At 37.9% G+C, this 21,076-nt stretch overlaps 1 long non-coding RNA gene across 1 annotated transcript in view; it reads right to left on the bottom strand.

The window, feature by feature from the left end:
* Nucleotides 1-2,328: 2,328 nt before the first annotated feature.
* Nucleotides 2,329-21,076, bottom strand: part of LOC309634313 — a 247,344-nt gene continuing 228,596 nt past the window's right edge. Inside the window, exon 3 of the long non-coding RNA XR_014247970.1 lies at nucleotides 2,329-12,738. This is a non-coding gene — a long non-coding RNA (uncharacterized lncRNA). The remainder of the gene's footprint in view (nucleotides 12,739-21,076) is intronic.

The following is a 21,076-nucleotide window of genomic DNA, read 5'->3' as shown; positions in this document are numbered from 1 at the left end:
GGCCAAAATAAGTATACTCACTTCACAGGACTGCTGTGAGAATTAAATGAGTTAATGTATACAAATAACTTAAAATAGTTTATATACTTGGGCATATAACAGTATCATACAACAAACCCAATAAATGTTGCTGTTATTATTAAATACTTAGCATTTTTTCAGTAAAGTTCCATTTGTAGCTTTCCTTTTATTTAGCACTAGAAAGCATATTAAAATTTAACTCGTGGAAGATTTCTAAAATGGAAGAATTTCTAGTCCCTGGAATGCTGGTTATGGAGGTATTCTGGAAGAAATATTATAAAGAAAGGGTCTTCCCTGTTAAAGTACAAATCCTTTGAAGGGTTGAGTTGAGACAAATCCAGAAATAACATTTTTACTGCTAAAGAAGAAGTAACTAGTTAAATTACTAAATTCTTCCTCCCAGAATACCCTAACTGTATAGGTATCACATTAAACCTACTAGCAGAATTTCTGTACTTCAGGAGGGACATTAACTGTGTTACTTTTCAGATTGCTTTTTGACAGGACATTTTAACTGAATGGTGACAGGCCACAGAGATTTTTAACTGGTGTTCCTGGTCCTTTGTTGAACCACAGTCCTCTCAAAAGTAAATCACCAAATTTTTCTCAATGTGAAAAATATTGGAGAGGATAGGAGGATAACGAATTATATGCATACGTGAACATGTGTGTGTGTGTGTGTGATGGAAATATCAGGCACTGAGCCAGAACAGCATATAATTTGCTAGTAGTAAAAGGTGTGGAGGTGCTGAAACGGTAAGCCTGTTGCAAAAACCATGGTTTTTTTTTTTAGAGCAAGCAAGAACACTGTCTTTTGAATATATATATATATAGAGAGAGAGAGAGAGAGAGAGGGAGGCAGTTAACAGTTCCATTCAAATGCAGCATGGTGCTAAAAGGCCACAGAGCAAGTTCTAAGTAAATGCAGATGCTTTTAAAGACAGTCCAAAACACATTTTACTGTAGTTGTTATCGCCTGGCAATTTTGCTGATTTGTTTAATGTTGCTTTCAGTCTTTAAAAATTCCTACAAGTACACAGGGGAATGTTCCAGAGTTCAAAGAGTGCTGCAACACAAAAGGGTCAAAAATTCCTGCTATAGCAGGAATACACACACACACACACACACACACACACACACACACACACACACATTAAACTTTAAGTCAGGAGACTTGTCTTCCTACTGTAAATAACCAATTTTGCATCGCCTGTCATGGCACTGGATCTCCCTAAGCTGAGGCATGACAATCAGTAAGATAAGTCTGATAATACCTCCCAGATAGCAAGATCTTTGTGGAATAAAATAAATGAGACACTGCATGTAAAAGAGCTTTGTAGATAATAAACACATTTAAAAAGAAAAGATTTCCCAGAGATCTTAAAAGAGAACTCTTCGGGAGTGGGGCATAAAACCGACAGTTATATAGTTATAGAAGAATAAGGAGAGATGTACAGACTGTAGGGCTTGAATTGTAAAGGGCAGGTAGCAGGAGCCTACTCAAATGGCATGTTCCGAGCTAACAGGGACCAGTCTTGGAAACCAAGTAGAGGAGTTATATGTGTCTCAGTTTTGTCAAAAGCTGACTGCCAACTGCTCCATCCCATGGGCTATTGCAACTTCAGGGGAAATGTTGTATTTGCTTTAAATTCTATGGCTCCACGTCCCCTCTGGAGAGGTATAAGCAATTACATCAAAAACCAGATGCTTGGCCAACCTCCTACTTATAACAAAATTTCCTAAAACTTAATTAATTGGAATACTTGACCAGAATAGGTAACAGATGGATTATTTACTTGAATGTTTGAAGAATTTATGGTATAGATCAACTCCAGCTATTTTTTTTTTTTATCAATGCTTATTCTATTCCTAAGGGTATCCACAGAGTATATGCAAAAATCCTGAGGCAAAAAGTTATGTTGTTTCACTTTAGCTTCCAGAATGGAAATGTTAGCACTTTAATAATCTTTAGCATATATGAGAGTAGAAATCTGTAACCCACAGAAGAAAAATAATAAAAAGCACTGATAAGAAGCTTTTAATTTTTGTTTCCAGTCCCTTTCACTTTGTTATTCTTGACCACCCCCACTAGAGATGAAAAAAAGGTTGTAATATTTAGAATTGTGACATTTTTGTGAATGATATATTGTGCAGTTAAGTATTCTTTATCACAAAATAATCTTTATATCTCAAAATATATTATTATTTCAGTAGAGTCTTTCAGGCTGATATAAAAGAACACTAGGCAGTAAGTCAAATCCACAAGAAGAAATAAAGAGCACCAGTAAAGGCAACTATGGGGATAAATATTAAAACATAAATATATTTATTTATAAATCTTCTCTTCTCTGACTTGATTTAAAAGAAAACTGCATAAACAAATGTTCATAAAACTGCTCATGGGTTTATAAAATATAAAGCTGTAATTGATATAACAATAATAGCACAAAGTAGGGAGAATGAACCTATGTTGGAGCAAAGTTTCTGTACTGAAAAAGACGATATTGGGACTTCCCTGGCCATCCAGTGGTTAAGACTTCACCTTCCAATGCAGGGGGTGCGAGTTCATTCCCTGGTCGGGGAGCTAAGATCCCACATGCCTCGTGGCCAAAAAACCAACACATAAAACAGAAGCAGTATTGTAACAAATTCAATAAAGACTTTAAAAATATTCCACATGAAAAAAAAAAATTAACCTGAACTAGATTGTTTGAAGTTAAGATGTTAATTGCAATCCCCAGGGCAACCAGTATGAAAATAACTCAAAAATATATAAAAGAAAAAATAAGAGAATTAAAATGTTGCACAAAAAATATGTTTTTAGCAAAAGGAAGGAATTGAGAATAGAGAAAAAAAGATATAAAATACACAGAAAATAGGAAAATAGCAGGCAAATCCTACCTTATCAGTAACTATGTTCTATATAAATGGATTAGACATTCAAAAATTCCAATAAAAGGTAGAGATTGGCAGAATGAATTGTTTTCTTAAAAGTAATACCAATATGTTCTATATAGGAACTACATTTTAAATTCAATGACAAAGGAGTTTGAAATAAAAGGATCAGAAAAGATAAACCAGGCAAACAGTGAACAAAGGAGAGCTGGAGTGGCTGTACTAATACGAGACCAAAAAAAAGACAAAAATTGTTACTAGAGACATTTCCTCAGGATATCCATTCAATGGGGAGAAATCATCGTCAAATTTGAAGTTAAACTGGAGACATGACAGATGCTTATGCAGCATCTCTCTCGTTTCCAGGCTCAGATTCATTCAGCCCAGAGTCCACCACAGCAGTAATCCCCAAACTCACCCTCACTCAATGCCCAACCTTCTCTGTCTTCATACCCCACTGGAAACTTGTTCTAGGATCTGTTCCCCATTCTGAGGTGGGGATTGGTAGGGGAGATATGGCCCATCAGTGGCCAAATATTTTGTATATTGCTTTAAATTAAGTTCTGTTGCAGTAGCTGGCATGTGACCTGAGTATTTCCTGTTGATATATTAAGATTCCTTTTTCAAAGCTATAAATAGCATGTGCTCCATCCCTTCCCAGTTTTTCTAATAAGAGCCATTTCCATTCTCCCTTTTCTTGGCCTCTGCTTGTCAGGAAGAGGAAAAGGAGTAAATAATACTCTTTACCCTCCCCACCCCCATGCTAGGTCTATGGAGTACGAAAGCCAGCTAACCAAGGTTACTCTACATATAGTCACATAGCTGCACCACTCACACTAGGTCTTTGCGCCCTCTTTGGGGTTAGGAGTGGAAAGGAAATTTGTGAACACCCTTCTGTTGAGTCAGGTGAGTAAAGAAGAGCCATATTATCCTCACCACCTGCTCCATGCTGACTCACCGCAGATCTGGATGTACTCTGTTCCCTACTGTTCCAGAGTATATGAAGATAGATAAAGGGCAACCTGCTGGACCTCTATACAATTCCTTTAAGGCTGCACTGAGAGCAGAGAAACAGTAAGTCTCCAGAGTCGCCAGCAGGATGGTAAAATGCTCTTGGGGACTGCTATTCCTCACAGGTGGATTGTTAGCTCCCCTCTTGAGAATGTAGAGTCCAGCCACTCACAAATTCCACTTCCAAATCTTTTGAAATATGAAGTTTCTTGTATCTTAACCATTCTGGGAGCTGTGTGGGGAATTTTCAGCTATCTTAGGCCTCTGTAAACCTGGTATCTCCTTTTCTCCCTGCACCCGTAAACACATCTGTATAAAGTCAAAGGTGAGGGAGCAGGGGAAAGTCTGGTTTATCCAGTCCTTTTCACAGTAGGAAAATCCTCTGAATAGTTTAAGGTATTTTTGTTATGTTTTTCCTTAAAATGAATATATAATTTAAGAAAGAGGAATATTTAAGCAATTGGACCTCTGAGAAGGTACACTGCAGAAATCTAGAATTAAGTATGTGTGCAATGCCACTGTCACCCTTCTTCCTCACTCCTTGTCACTTTTGAGAATCCAAAAGAGAAAGATGTCTTTTAGTGACAGAGAAAGATGTCCCCTTCCAGGATATCCCAAAGTTATGCGATATCCTGAATAGGTAAAAGACACAGATAAAAGACAGCACGTGGCTGTTCGAAGAAATAATTATATGAGGGAATGGTAAAAATCCGTGATCATGATAAAAAGAGACCATCCTCTTCAGATGATGACTAGTATCATGATTATTAGATAAATCTAAGTGTATGCAGATTTCCTTAGAGTTTTTCAAGATTTTTAATCCACTTCCAAGCTCGTTTAGATGGCGGTCCCCATTTCCCTGCTGTCTGTCAGCTGGGGCTACTCTGTGCTCTATCACACAACCCCCTCCATCCATCTTCAAACCAGCAATGGCACTTTCAGTCCTGTTCACACTTCGAATCTTTCTGACTTGCTGTTTTGCTACCAGTTGAGGCAAATTCTCTGGTTTTAAATGACTGTTGTGGTTAGATTGAGCCCACCTACATCATTTCCCTTCTCATTATCACAAAGTCAGTTGATTAGCAATCTAAAGCGTACCTGTAAAAATCCTTTTTATCCATGTAATTTAACATAATTATGAGTATGATATCTCATAACAGTCACAGTCCTGGGAATTATGGTAGGAAATCATTTTATCTTCAGCAGAATTTCTATACACATTCACATCCATTTACCATGTTAACAGAGTCTGCATCATGGCATTATTCAATGAAAACAACCAATTCATACACCATATTGTAACCATAAAACCTTGGTTAATTAGATAACAGTAAATACAATGATGAATGCTAAGATTTGAAAAGAACTTCAATGAATTTGACTTCCATAAATACATGTATGATCCCTGAACTCATTTATTTGTGCATTTTATTGGCTTTATTAGTGAGTTCAAAATTACTAAAACAGTTATATCCATGTTGCAAAGCACTTAATCAGATAAGAGGTATGTATTGAGGGAAATGAATTATTCAGACAGAGTGATAAGTAATAGGAAGCATGTAACTTTGCATATAAATGTATAAACTATTTACTAATAAGGAAGGAAGGAGATCCAGGAGTGTAAAGCCATCTTTCCTTTCCTTTTTTTTTTTTTTTCTTCAAAGAAAGGGACTACAATGTTTAGAAAGGGAATTAAGAATATGTATTTTTGTTTCATTTGTTTTTATTTTTGAATGACTTTTCTATTGTTTATATAGTTGTGTGTTTGCTTGTACTTAGCATGATATCATTATATGAACCCCTAGTAAATTAAAGGGGCTCAAGATTAATTGGAGATCTTTAAGAATGCATCTCTCTTAACTATTCTGGAACAAATACCTTTCACCACATTGGCCAATTGCCCTCTCATTTAAAACAAAGCAAAACAAAGCCCTAAAACTGCAATAATCTATTTGAAGAACTTTGAACAAAAAGAAAACCAAAGGATTTCATAGTTACTATATACAAGTATTAGTAATCTGTCAATATTTTGAAAAATTGTTGCTAAATATGGCTCACAATGGACAGGATTTAAGGGAATAACTGAAGATGGACTCATTATCCACTCAAAAAGTAACATTTAATAATTATAAATTGAGTGAAGGTCTCTGATTATATTAACAAAAATAAAATAGGGAGTTGGATGGAGAGAGATGGGTTGTTGGTCTGTTGTTTATTAATAGTTTGGGTGATTGATGTATTAGTTATTTGCTGCATAACAAATTGGCACAGATCTCAAAGGCTTAAAACAAAAATTTTTTCTATTACTGACCTGCGGTTACTGAGTTGGCCAAAAAGTGCGTTCGGTCTTTAAGTAAAAATAAAAGACACATTTTTCATTTTCACCAAGAACTTTATTGAACAATGTATTCACCCTTTTGTTCCACTACATTCTGCCATTTTTCAGGCAACTTCGTAATTCCATCTTCCCAAAACTTTGTATCTTTTTGAGCAAAGAACTATCCCAGGTACCTTTTACAGTCTTCCAGGGAATTGAAAATTTTTCCATTAAGAGAATTTTGTAAAGACCTAAATAAATGGAAATCCGAAGGTGCAGTGTCTGGTGCATACAGCGGATGAATCGGAACTTCCCAGCCAAGCTGTAACAGCTTTTGCCTGGTCATCAGAGAAACATGTGGTCTTGCTTTACCCTGATGGAAGATTATGTGTTCTCTGTTGACTAATTCTGGACGCTTTTCGTCGAGTGCTGCGTTCAGTTGGTCTAATCGGGAGCAGTACTTGTTGGAATTAATTGTTTGGTTTTCCAGAAGGAGCTCATAATAGAGGGTTCCCTTCCAATCCCACCATATACACACATGTGTATATGTCTTTGGGTGAAGACCGGCCTTTGGTGTGGTTGGTGGTGGTTCATTTCACTTGCCCCATAATCTCTTCCATTCCACATTACTGTACAGTATCCACTTTTCATCACCCATCACAATTTGTTTTAAAAACAGACCGTTTTCGGGCTTCCCTGGTGGCGCAGTGGTTAAGAATCTGCCTGTCAAGGCAGGGGACACGGGTTCGAGCCCTGGTCTGGGAAGATCCCACATGCCGCGGAGCAACTAAGCACGTGAGCCACAACTACTGAGCGTGCGCGTCTGGAGCCTGTGCTCTGCAACAAGAGAGGCCGCGACAGTGAGAGGCCCGCGCACCGTGATGAAGAGTGGCCCCCACTCGCCGCAACTGGAGAAAGCCCTCGCACAGAAACGAAGACCCAACACAGCCAAAAATAAATAAATAAATTTTAAAAAACAAACAAAAAAAACAGAACTTTTTCATTACATTTCAGTAGAGAATCACATGTGGAAATACGGCCAAGAATGTTTTTTTCGCTTAACTTATGTGGAACCCAAACATCAAAGCGATTAACATAACCAAGCTGGTGCAAATGATTTTCAACGCTTGATTAGGATATTTTGATTATGTCGGCTATCACCTGCGTGGTATAATGTTGATTGTTCTCAATTAATGTCTTGATTTGATCACTATCAACTTCAACTGGTCTACCCAACCGTGGAACATCATCCAGCGAGAAATCTGCAGCATGAAACTTCACAAACCACTTCTGACACGTTCCATCAGTCACAGCACATTCTCCATACACTGCGGAAATCTTTTTTTGCATTTCGGTTGCATTTTTACCTTTCTTGAAATAATAAAGCATAATATGCCAAAAATGTTGCTTTTTTCCTTCCGTCTTCTATATTAAAATGGCTACACAAAAATTCACCAATTTTGATGTCTTTTTTTAAATGCACGCTGATATGACAGCTGTCGCATACAATCTAACAAAATTGTTTCGAATTAAGTTAAAGACAACTAAGTGCTACTAGAGCCATCTTACGGAAAAAAACCGAACGAACCTTTTGGCCAACCCAGTACTTTCCAGAGGCATTGCCACATTCTCTAGAAGCAAACCTTGATGCTACAGATTTTCCTCCTTTGAGGTTATGGAGGATGAATTTCTGACTTACTTAAAAAATTTCCCCCCCAAAAAAGCCTGACCCAGTGGGAAAAGTAGCCAGAGGAATCTAGTTTCATTGTTCCAAACTTGAGGACCTTGTCTCCTGGCAGAAGTGAATCAAAGGGTTTAGGGGAGGGAAATCAATCTGTCAGATGACTGATCATTGAATATGACAGTTTTCCAAGGACATCTCTCAGGGTTTCCAAAGCTCCTGTCCCTGCTGGGACTACACTGACTCTCAGAACCTGTGTTGTGATTGTTGATGGTTATGTGATGATGCACTTTTGCCTTTGCTTTCATCTGGATCGGAGGGAGCCATGTCGACCCAGTAATTTCCATCTAAAAAATTCCAGGGACTGGTGTTCCTCCTTCTGTCTCTCCAGGCATGCTGGACATCTCCCTGTTTCACTCTTCTAGGATCATGCCTAAGACTTGCATGTGGCCCTGCTTCACCATTCTCAGTCCATAACATCAGCCCCAACTACACCTGGATCTGGACTTGATACAGGGGCTGATATTGACTTGTCTATTTATAGTGGATCTTCCTACTTCTTGCCTTTTTTCTGGGAACAAAACCACCAAAACAGCTTATTTTTGTTCTCATTCCTTTTTGGAAAGAACTTGTGTGTTCTTTGACAAGATTTGTGGGGTCTTACTACCAAGGATCTCAGATAATTTATTGATCTGGGCAGGGTGATTCTTCTGACTTGGGTATACCACAGTCTTGTCTGCCCACTGACATGCTCTCCTACTTTGGGGCAAGTAGCATCTTCTTTCTCAGCCACTGAAACTACATTATTTTTTTTGCTTCTTCCTTAGAGCCTGCAGTTTAGGTATCTCACTGGCATAGGCTGCTTCCTCTGACTTCTCAGTTGCCACCCAGAACCTGGAAAGCTGCTGGGTCCCCAGCAAGTCCACTCTGTGGATGAGACTTAGAGAGACAAAAAAACCATTTGGAGGCTAGGTGCAGTGCAGTGGACTGGTCTGAGGCTGCAGCAGGGCTGGAGCTCCGTGTCCAAATGAAGATTTATGTTATCAGGAAGCTGCACTTTAAAGCATGGCTGTCCTATATCTTGGGCAATCAGCATGCTTAGTGATGTGTAGCATTCCTTGCTGAAGCCCGTGGACTACACAGATATCCATTTAACTCATTGTGATTTCCCAAGTTACTAGTTACTACCAAATCTCTCAATTATTGCTAAGGAGACCCAGGGTATTTGCCCTCAAGTTTTTCCCAGGATGCTTTGACCATAGTAGAAACACCTAATACCATCCCACTAACTCCTTCCTGATGTACAAACTGTGCTTAAAGATGTCCCCCTTCTTTGATGAGGCTGAACTGGGCAAACCTGAGAGTTCGATGTCTGCTTGAGAGAGAAGAGATCAGCCAGGAGGGATTGTTTGCAGTTGACTTCAGCAGGATTGAAACTGACTGTAGAGTGGAAGTGGAGGCTGGTACTGGTACTGGTACTGGTAGTGGTGGTGGTGGTGGTGTAGGGAGAGTAAGTGATGGTGTATGACAGTCAAAGGAATCACTGGAATTCATGGGATGGGCTCTGAATGGTGTACTATTTATGTCCTAAGAGAGGGTGTAGTCAGGGAAAAAGATGAAGTCCAGAGACATAGTGAGGTCTGGAAGGGTAAGTAAGAGTCCAGGATCTCAGTGTGTTCTGGTGGAAGAGAAGAAAAAGCAAGTGGTGGGGGTGAAAGTCCATTGCAAATGTGAAATCCAGTAGCAAAAATTACAGTGCTGAAAGAGAATACCCAGAGGTAAGGGTGAGATCAAGGAAAGTGGTCGGGTTCAGAGGCAAAAAATGCTCAGGTAACAGAGAGGAACCCAGAGTTGAGGGTGAGAAAAGGGGAGAATGGAGGGAGTCAGGGTCTAATATGGCTAAGAGGACTCTCGGGGCAAAGATGAGACAGCTGGTGGAAGGGGCAATAAAAGATAGCTAAAAATGAAAAGAGCTGCACAGCAAGGGGTACCCCCCAGGGCCAAGAAGTTGAGGCTCTCAGTGAGAGTAGGAAAAAAAAGGGCATCAGAATGCAGAGGGCAAATGTCAGTGAGGCCTCTGATGGTAGGGACAAGGTCAGTGATAGAGGTGAAAGCCATGATGTAGGGGTGGAGGCCAAAGCATAATAAAGGTAGAAAGAGAAAAAGTGAGAACACGAGGGAGAAGAGGACAGAGCCAAGATGGAATGCAGTGAGGGACAAGGGGCCTCTGTAGGCACCATCTGCCAGAGGTTTTCAAATAAAATGTTAGGGCAGCCACAGAGGGACAGGTAATTGAGCCCCATTGGGAAACAGTGAGAAAGCAGAGACAACTTCTAGAGATGTCTCAGATACAGGAACTGCTAACTAGTGTCTCAGAGGATCTGGAGATAGGCTAGAGGCCAGATATGAACATGACACAGTCACAGAATCTCTGGAGGGAGAGAGGACATAGAGGGAGAAGCATCTTCACAGGTCCTCCTGCAGCTCATCCTTGGCAGCTGGAAATGCATACAACTCACAGTAGGTGTCTTGACAATACCTAGCCTTTCCAGGGTGCTTATACAGGGTGCTGCAGGAAACAGAAAATAGAAGCTACAGCCAGAGGTAAAGGGGAGAAAAATCCCTGAAAAGCCTGGCAGGCATAGTAGCACCTAATGCATAACATCCCAACACGTTCCCCTGCATCCTTGACTTCACAGTAGACATTTCACTCTCACTCGATGGCTTTTTTAAGCATTCTTTACCTATGTGTTCTCCACTCTCATCCACCCTAGACTCCTCAGGGATCCTGGAATGGCATAGACCATGCTAAAAAGGATGAAGAATAAAGAAGTAAAAGAGGTCAGCCACCTTTTCTGAACGGTAGGCACGTTGTCAATACAGTTACTCCCTGGCAAACTCTCCAAGCTGGGAAACCAGGAGACTGTGTTGCATATGGTAGAGGTAGGAGTCAAAACATCTTCTATGAGCTGCATATAACAGCCCTTTGGGAGAGACTATTGAGTGACTAGATTCTAAGAGCTCCAAGAATGAGTACACAATGTCAAGTAACCAGTGGAAATAATGAAAACTCTCACACATGTATGTTTTCTTGATATCATTTACCAAGGGCCTTTACACAAATTATCTTATGTGATTTCTACAAACACCAAGCTGAACAAATAATATTTCAAAGGATGAATCTCAGGTTTAGTGCAATTAAACTACTGTCCATAGCAGAGTCTAGAATTCCTGCCTCCAAGACCAACCAAGATTCTTTCTTTCACACATGCTCCATTCTCAGTTCCTTCATTCTTTCATTCTCATGTGTGAGAAGAGCCCTAATAAGAGACATGTCCCTTTTGGGGTCACTGCTCTCTTAGGGGCACTTACTCTAGCAACTGACACTTACAGGTGCAGGTGGCGCATGCCCTCCAGTGTTGGTGAGACTGTATTGCCTTGGAACAGGCGTGTTGAAAAAGCTGAACCTTATGTAGCAATGCACTCTTTATCTTCTTGTCTCTGCACTTATGCTGAAAATCAAGAAAGGAAGGGGCACAGGGCCCAATTCTTCATCCCCCCTTTCTAGCCTACCTGTAGAGCTTCATTTTTATGAATAATGAATTCTTTGTCCTTTGCCTTTTATTAATTTTTAAAGTTATAAATTACTTTCTATTGTTTTAATGATTGAATAATGCAAGAAAATAGCTTTCTGGAGGGGGCACTCAATTGATTTTTCTTTTTTTTTTTTTTCACTCGATTGATTTTTGATCACCAGTTGTCTTTTGAATAGGGCACAGAATCTCATTCCTACAGGTACAGGTATGTTCTGTCTAATAGGATGCTAGTCCCTGAGATCAGAGCTTAGATGATAGCATCCAATTAGAGCCTTTTAAAGGTTCACCATTACTCTCCAGATCAGGCCTAAGCGAAAGAAAAGGCTTGACCCAGAGCTGCTTGATATGAGAAAGGGGCCAGTGAACAAGTGTTGATAAACTCTCTCCTCCTGTGGGTATCCTGAATTTCCTAAATATTGTAGTACATAGCCAGTGGATCATTGTGTTCAGAATTTTATTCTGGAGCCCTCTGACACACCCACATGGATGGTCTGTGAGATTTAAATATTACACTAATGTCTGCTTTGCCCAACCTATTCCAATATATTATGATCTTTTCTTTCCTGAGAGTTCATCCAAAAGGTACTTCTCTGGGCCAACAACGACCAGAAAATTAGGAGTTAGAACAAGAGAAAATAGTGAATTTCTACTCTAAGCTGGTCCTAGGGGTCTCTTACCTCATTGCTGTCCAGATGTCTCATAATAATAATTAATACCATTTAATTGGATATATAGAGAGAAGGAATAGAGGGAAGGGGGAAGAAGCAATGTTTATATACTAAAAACTTTCCAGACTGGTTTTAAAAATTATCCTTAGTTTTAAGAGGCACAATGAATTAAAAAAAAAAAATCTATTGCTAGACCATTATAGTGGAACCAAAGCACAGGAAAGCAAAGGAAAAAACTGTAAAGCAGCTGTAACAGAGGAAACCAAAGACAGTGTGTCATCTCTTCAAAAAACGAAAAGTGATTTTTCAATTAAAATCATTTAACAATCAAGGCTACCTTTCAAGAATGAAGGGTGAATTCTGGAGTGAATCTGATTTTAAAAAAGGTCATAATTGCATGACAGCATTCCCCACCAACAGAGGTGACAAGGCATTATGATGAGTTCCCAAATACAAGAAATAGGACAAGTACCAAGAGCCATGAGCGTACGCGTGCTATCCATGTCTGTATTAGAAGAAGCAGAGGGAAGCTGCCGAGCCCCGATGGACCTGAGAACAAGTAAAGCACACGTCAACAAGTATTCACTGGAAAGCAAAGCGACTGCTTACAGTGATAGGAAACTGATCTAATCACAATGACAGGCAGTGGAAGTTTATCAAAGTAAAGGTAAATAGTATTACTACGAATAGATAGAACTTATCCAACAAAAGGGTAACTGATTTTTGTCTAAGTGGAAAATTTAATAATTAAATAAATGACATATTAAAAAGATATGATCCATGGAAATTTTCCTGAATGAGAACAAAAGACAAACTTACAGATCAAATGGTGCCCGTATATAAGGAAAATTGTGAAGGAATAACTACCATTTAGGCAGAAGTGATTTCATTATTGAACTTGATTAATTAAGAAGTAACTTTTCAGGCAACCAGGCAAAAGAACAACTAGCTTATTAGGGGAAAATCAGAAATCCAATCACCAACACTTAACTAGAGCCAGACTTTAAAATTTCTCAGGAAAGTGTGTCTTAATAATATTATTCTCAATCAAGTTGTTATTCTAGTGTGAAGCCAAAAATAACTAAGAACTGTAACTTTATGTGTTCTCATCTTTTAAAAAATATACTGGAATGTGAAATTCAGCTAAAAAAGTCTTTTACCAAGTCACATACCCCAGAAAGAGAATATCTATGGTGAAAAAATAGGAATGATTAAGGAACATGCAATATTGTCAAGATATTGCCAAATACTTCTGTAAATTCAATGTAATCTCAACCAAATTTCCATCAGGTTGTGTATGTGCATTCACAGCAGCATTATTCACAATAGTCAAAAACAACTAAATACTGAAACAATCAGCTGATGAATGGATAAAGAAAAAGTGGTATTTCTTTACAATGATACATTATTCAGCAATAAAAAGTAATGAAGTGCCGAGGAATGCCACAACATGGCTGAACCTTGAGCACATTATGCTAAGTGAAAGAAGCCATTCACAAAAGATCACATAGTATATGATTTCACTTAAATGAAATGCCCAGAATATGCAAATCCATAGAAACAGAAAGTAGGTTAGTGGTTGCCTAGGGCTAAGGGTGATGGGAGGATGGAGTGTCATTGCTAAAATATACGAGATTTCCTTTGGGAGTGATGAAAATGTTTTGAAATTCTATAGTGGTACTATTTTAACGACCTGTGACTATACCAAAACAAAAACCTTAATTGTTTACTTTAACAGGTGAATTTTATGGTATGTGAATTAAATCTCAATTTTTAAAATGTTGAGAAAACATACTCATTACAAATATATGTGAAAAAGTGGGATGGGATAGATAATAAAGTTGGCTGGCTACTCTTGATTTTTTTGCCTAATTTCATATTTTTTTTTAAAGCACAAGTCAAAATAGAGTAAATGTCCTAATAATATTTTCTGCTTCCTGGACCTTATAAAGAGCTCAATAAGCAGAAGAAGGAAAATATTCTGCAATTTATTTAATTCAAACAGTTTTTTATAGTATTGGTAAATCTCTATAAATATTATTTTATGCTTCAACAAAAAGTAAGACCTGGAAAGACTTTGAAGACTATTTTCAAATAACATTTTTTCTGTTGTTTATTTGTTAGTCAAGACATTTTAGAGAATTCTCTGACGGTCCAGTGGTTAGGACTCTGTGCTCTCACTGCCGAGGGCCCGGGTTCAATCCCTGGTCGGGGAACTAAGATTCCACAAGCTGCGTGGCACAGCCAAAACAAACAAAAAACAAAAAAAACAGACACAAAACTTCTATACCAGTCATAGGTCCAGTAAAAGATACTACATATGGACCGTAACTGCAGTCAAATAACCACCACATGAAGTTCAAAGAAAATATATATATATATATATTTTATTGATAGTTATGTTTTAAATTTTCATTATTTCTTCCCTTTAAAATTCCTATATTGATACCATTCATTATTATTCCCTACTTAAAGAAAGTGATATGAATTCTCTAAAGCAAATATGAAAATTCAAAAAGAGTACAAAGGGCAAAATAAAAATAAACCATCAAAACAATAGAAAACAGAAAACAATGTTACTTCTTACTACACAAAGAAATATATATATATATATATATATATAGTGCTATGTAGAAATTTCAGATAGTTTAGTAACTGGCTTTTTTACGTATCAGTTTAGAATATCAATATTCTTCTACAACCCAGTTGTTAATGGCAGAATAGGGTCCAATAGCAATGCTTTTGCCAAAGGCATTGGGACTGCTTTTAATCTTCTAATACTATAAATATTTGTGCAGAGTAAATCTTTGCACATTTCTCCTTGTGCACATATCTTATTTTCTTAAGATATATTCCATAAGAGAAATTTCTATATTAAAGGACATATATATTGGCAGGTCATTTTATAAATATTTTCAAATAAACAACTCCAAGTTATATAGTCATGGAAATAGTTTATTAGTTTGTCAGTTTCTGGAATTCTTGAAAACTCAGTTAATTACCATGTTTTTAAAATAAATAGTCTCATGTAAATATGATATCTTACTTCATCATAAATTAAATACAGATCTCATTTTGTATTTATGTAATAACATAATATTTAACAACATATATTATTATGTAACTATTTCTCTTCTTGCTAATTGCCTGCTTACATATTTTGTTTGATTTTTTTTGGTGTTTTTCTTATAGAATATTAGAACTAGAAGGAAACTTAGATACATTTACTTCATCATCTTTCATGGATTCACAGAGAAAGTTATTCTCTTTCAATTATAAATAAGAATTCATTAGTAAATAATTTAATATTTCAATAACCTTAACTCACCATTTTGAAACTTTATGGAATAAATCTTTACTCTTTATCAAAAAGTTGTACTCCCCCAAAATCTTCTAGCCTCCTGCAGTTAGCTGGGGCCATATGATTAATTCTGGCCAATGTACTGAGGGGAGAAATGATGACTCCAGTTTAAAGCATGTTAGAGCCAGTGCACAACCCTCTAGTTTTTATTTCCCCTGTTGTGGGAAAATAGTAGTCTCTTGTTGATGAAAGGTAGAAACCTGGATTGCTGAGTAATAACATCCAAAACTTGATCTAAGAGAGTTTCTCACTTCTTTTTGAATGTTTAGCCTGAATACAAAGTAAATTTTTATTGTATTACACCAGTACTGTTTTGTGGTTGGTGGTTGCCACAGTGTAGTCTAATCTAACCTAATCTCTCTAAATTAAGAGAGTATTTCCTAATGATTTTGGGTAATAAATCACAATGACCATGTATACCATTTTAGCTTGAATAATGTGTCCATTGAGAGCAAATCATTGTAGCCTGGGCTAGTTGGCATTCCGATGGGCCAGATATTGGATATGTACCTTGCCTTGTGGAGGTGAAGGGAATCACCTAATAGAGCCTAGAATGGTTCCTCCCAGGAGAGAATAGTCTTGTTATTAGAAGGAGAATGGTCTTATACTGATAATGAATAGGCAGTAACAGCGAATGACTACTGTTTATATCCTCTATATACTCTTCCCCATTGTTAGGGGCTGAATTGTGCCCCTGAAAATTTATATGTTGTAGTCCTAACCCACAGCACCTCAGAATGTGACTGTATTTGAGGATAGGGTCTTTAAAGAGATGATTAAGTTAAAATGAACCCATATTAGGATGGGCCTTAATCCAAACTTACAGGTGTTCCTATAAGAAGAGGAAATCTGGACACACCAAGAGACAACAGGAATGTGCTCACACAGAGAAAAGGTCATGTGAGGACACAGTGAGAAGACAGTCATTTGCAAGCCAGAGAGAGAGGCCTCAGGAGAACCCAAATCTGCAGACACCTTGACCTTGGACCTCTAGCCTCCAGAACTATGAAAAAATAAATTTCTTTTGTTCAAGCCACCCAATTGGGGGTATTTTGCTATGGCAGCCTGAGCAGACTAATACACTCATACTTAAAAATAAAATTTCCCTAAATAACCTAATGCTACTTTCCCAACATACAACCCAAAACACACTACGCCCTCTTCAAAGTAGGAACTCAAATATCATCCATTCACTGTACCAGTTCCAAGTCAGGAACTCTAGTTAACATGTATTTCTCTGATCAGTTTCAAGTGCTACCTCCTTAGGATCCAGAACTTATAGCTAACTTGAAAGATTTACAGGGAAATTCTAATAATCACTAATCAGTATTAACAAACAGCATTGCTTTGAAATACATAAAGCAAAATACCTTTAGCATATATAAATAAATTCACTGACATGCAATAGTTATGGGAATCTTTTTTTTTTTAAATCAGTTTGCTGTTTATTTATTTATTCATTTATTGGTTGTGTTGGGTCTTCATTGCTGCGTACGGGCTTTTTCTAGTTGTGGCGAGCAGGGGCTACTCTCCGTTGCGGTGTGCGGGCTTCTCATTGTGGTGCCTTCTCTTGTTGCAGAGCACAGGCTCTAGGCACGCAGGCTTCAGTAGTTGCAGCACATGGGCTCAGTAGTTGTGGCTGGCGGGCTCTAGAGCACAGGCTCAGTAGTTGTGGCATACGGGCTTAGTTGCTCCGCAGCATGTGGGATCTTCCCGGACCAGGGATCAAACTCGTGTCCTCTGAGTTGGCAGGCGGATTCTTAACCACTGCAGCACCAGGGAAGTCCAGCTATGGGAATCTTTAACGCATCTCTTTGAAGAATAAAATTGGCAGAAGTGTTGGTGATTATAAATTACATAATCTATATTATACATGTTACAATATATGTATTAAGATGTATTTAATTTGGGATGACATAATTAAGAGATATGTAAGACATGTACTAAATTATGAACATTTCCAGTACAATGTATTTCAGGAATTGATCACTCATTAAAACAGAGTTTGCCAGTCCTTCAGATGGGTTACAGATGTGTTCAAATATTGATTCTCTCAGCCTGCTGTGCAGGTTGGTGACTAGCCTCATCTCTGTTAATCTTTATGTGGCATACAATCATTGGAATTTACTATATATGCCACAACATGAAAATTATTGCAAAAGAATACATAGAAAACCTCAGTAAATTCCAAATGAGTAGTTGTTCAGGTTGCATTATCTAACTGGGGTATAATAAAAATTGAAATGGCCATATTTTATCAATCTTTAAGTCTATACATTTTCACATTTTAAATTTTCTGAAATTACAGTCACTTTTAAGAAGTTGCAGCTGCTGGGAAGAGAGTAAGTTATAATGTAGTGGTCAGTTCTTGTGTATCTGTGAATTAGACATAGTTTGGAAAGAAATTTAACATGGTTGTCTTTTCAATTTAGGTATCTGTAATAGTAATATAATTGGATGTTAAAATGTGACTTCATCTCAGTTTCACTTATGCCTCCAAGAAAAAAATGCACCAACTTCTCTAAGAATTCCAAAGTGAAGTACATTGTCACCAAATCAGGAATAATAATGAAGATTCTGAAAAACTAGTTTGGGGAGACTTAAGTAGTCACCAGTAATCTAGCTTACGATATACATGGAGAAGCTGAGAGGGGGCTTTTTGAAGGACTGCCAGGGTACAAACAATGCCTACGGACTAGGATGGGAAATGCTTTCCTCTTACCACAAAGTCAGAGAAAAGGTGTTCAGAGAGATCACTCTAAGAACATAATATGTTTATGTTGAAGCATGGGGTAGAGGTATGAGGGTCTAAAAGAACTGAATTCTGATTTAAGTCTGAGAAATCTAAAGAGCTGGTGACTCCATTTGGTTAGCCTACGGCAAGGGGATACGTAAGTCTGTAATGGGGAAGCTTGACAGTCAAGAGTTCACTGGGGCAAAGGAGGCATGGCTGTTTCCCATTGGCCAGATCTAAGCCATGTAAGGGAGAGAATTATACTGAATGTCTTAGATAGTGTCCAGTAGAACCCCTTAGAGGGATGAGGCTGCCTCAGCAGCAAGAAAGTGGAGATGAACTATCAATGCCTAGGGGCAGAGAAAACGGCTTAGGCAACCAATTGGAGGAGATGGGTTCACCTCATGGTGAGTGGAGGATGGACAGGGTGCTAAAGAATCCATCACCCAACATAGATCAAGTTGACTTTAAACATCTGCTAAACTCAGAGAAGCCAATGCTAAACCACCTCAACAAAACTGGAAGAGTAAGACCCTATCTATTGTTACCTCCTCCTCTTAGGCCAAATTCAACCTTAAAAGAGCCGCCAGAGTAGATGACATGATATGAGTCCACTATACCCCTTTTCATTTCCAGGGGTCTGTCTGTTTTGTTTTGTGTGTTTGTTTACTATTCAAAACTGCTTTGTAGGTTTACATATTATTAGTAGGCACGAGGCAGGATGTAAATGTTGGTAGTTCTTTTCTTTTTTTTTTTTTTTTTGGTTGTGCTGCGCGGCATGCAGGGATCTTAGTGCCCTGACCAGGGATTGAACCTGTGTCTCCTGCAGTGGAAGCACGGAGTCTTAACCACTGCACCACCAGGGAAGTCCCTCAAGGGGTCTGTTTTAAGCATGCCTCAGGAGGGGGATGAAATAAACTTTAAATTAGTTTTAAATGTGGATAACATTGGAATGGGTGTTGTTTTTTAAATTTATTTTGTTGAAGTATAGTTGATTTATGATGTTGTACAGCAAAGTGATTCAGCTATACATATATAAACATTCTTTTTCATATTCTTTTTCATTATGGTTTATCACATGATATTAAATATAGTTCCCTGTGCTATACAGTAGGACCTTCTTGTTTATCCATTCTATGTATAATAGTTTGCATATGCTAATCCCAGACTCCCAATCCATTCCTCCCCACACCCCCCCCCACCCCCTTGGCAATCACAAGGCTGTTCTCTATGTCTCCGAGTCTGTTTCTGTTTTGTAGATAAGTTCATTTGTGTCATATTTTAGATTCCTCATATAAGTGATATCATATGGTATTTGTCTTTCTCTTTCTGACATAGTTCACTTAGTATGATAATCTCTAGGTCCATCCATGTTGCTGCAAATGACATTATTTCATTCTTTTTTATGGCTGAGTAGTAGTGTATTTTATATAGGTACAACATCTTCTTTATCCACTCATCTGTCGCTGGACATTTAGTTTGTTTCCATGTCTTGGCTATTGTGAAATGAGCTGCTATGAACATAGGGTACATGTATCTTTTTGAATTATAGTTTTGTGCAGATATATGCCCAGGAGTGGGATTGCTGGATCATATGGTAACTCTATTTTTGGTTTTTTAAGGAACCTCCATACTGTTTTCCATAGAGGCTGCACCAATTTACATTCCCACCAACAACAGTGTAGGAGGTTTCCTTTTTCTCCACACCCTCTCCAGCATTTGTTATTTGTAAACTTTTAATGATGGCCATTCTGACCGGTGTGAGGTGGTACCTCATTGTAGTTTTGATTTGCATTTCTCTAATAATGAGAGATACTGAGCATCTTTTTCATGTGCCTTTTGGCCATCTGTATGTCTTCTTTAGAGAAATGTCTATTTAGGTTTTCTGCCCATTTTTCAATTGGGTTGTTTGGTTTTTTTCTTATTGAGTTATATGAGCTGTTTGTATATTTTGGAAATTAATATCTTGTCAGTCACATCATATGCAAATATTTTCTCCCAGTCCATAGATTGTCTTTTCATTTTGTTTATGGTTTCCTTTGCTGCACAAAAGCTTATAAGTGTGATTGGGTCCCACTTGTTTATTTTTGCTTTAATTTCTATTGCCTTGGGAGATTGACCTAAGAAAACTTTGGTACAATTTGTGTCAGAGAATGTTTTGCTTATGTTCTCTTCTAGGACTTTTAAGGTGTCATGTATTATATGTAAGTCTTTAAGCCATTTTGAGTTTATTTTTGTGTATGGTGTGAGGGTGTGTTCTAACTTCATTGATTTACATGCAGCTGTCCAACTTTCCCAACACCACTTGCTGAAGGGACTATCTTTTCTCCATTGTATATTCTTGCCTCCTTTGTTGAAGACTAACTGACTAAAAGACTAATGTGTGGGTTTATTTTTGGGCTCTCTATTCTGTTCCATTAATCTATATATCTGTTTTTGTGCCAGTACCATGCTGTTTTGATTACTATAGCTTTGTAGTATTGTCTGCAGTCTGGGAGAGTTATACCTCCTGCTTTGTTCTTTTTCCTCAGGGTTGCTTTGGAAATTCTGGGTCTTTTATGGTTCCATATATATTTTAGGATTATTTGTTCTAGTTCTGGATAATTTGATAGGGATCACATTAAATCTGTAGATTGCTTTGAGTAGTAAGGCCATTTTAACAATATTAATTCTTCCAATCCAAGAGCATGGAATATCTTCCCATTTCTTTGAATCATCTTCAGTTTCCTTATTAATGTTTTATAGTTCCCAGCATATGTCTTTCACCTCCTTGGTCAGGTTTATTCCTAAGT

The sequence above is a fragment of the Balaenoptera borealis genome, assembly GCF_965194805.1.
Source record: "Balaenoptera borealis genome assembly, chromosome: 8".
NCBI lineage: Eukaryota > Metazoa > Chordata > Mammalia > Artiodactyla > Balaenopteridae > Balaenoptera > Balaenoptera borealis.
The sequence above is the reverse complement of the archived record's forward strand: the minus strand, read 5'-3'. Positions and strand labels throughout refer to the sequence as shown.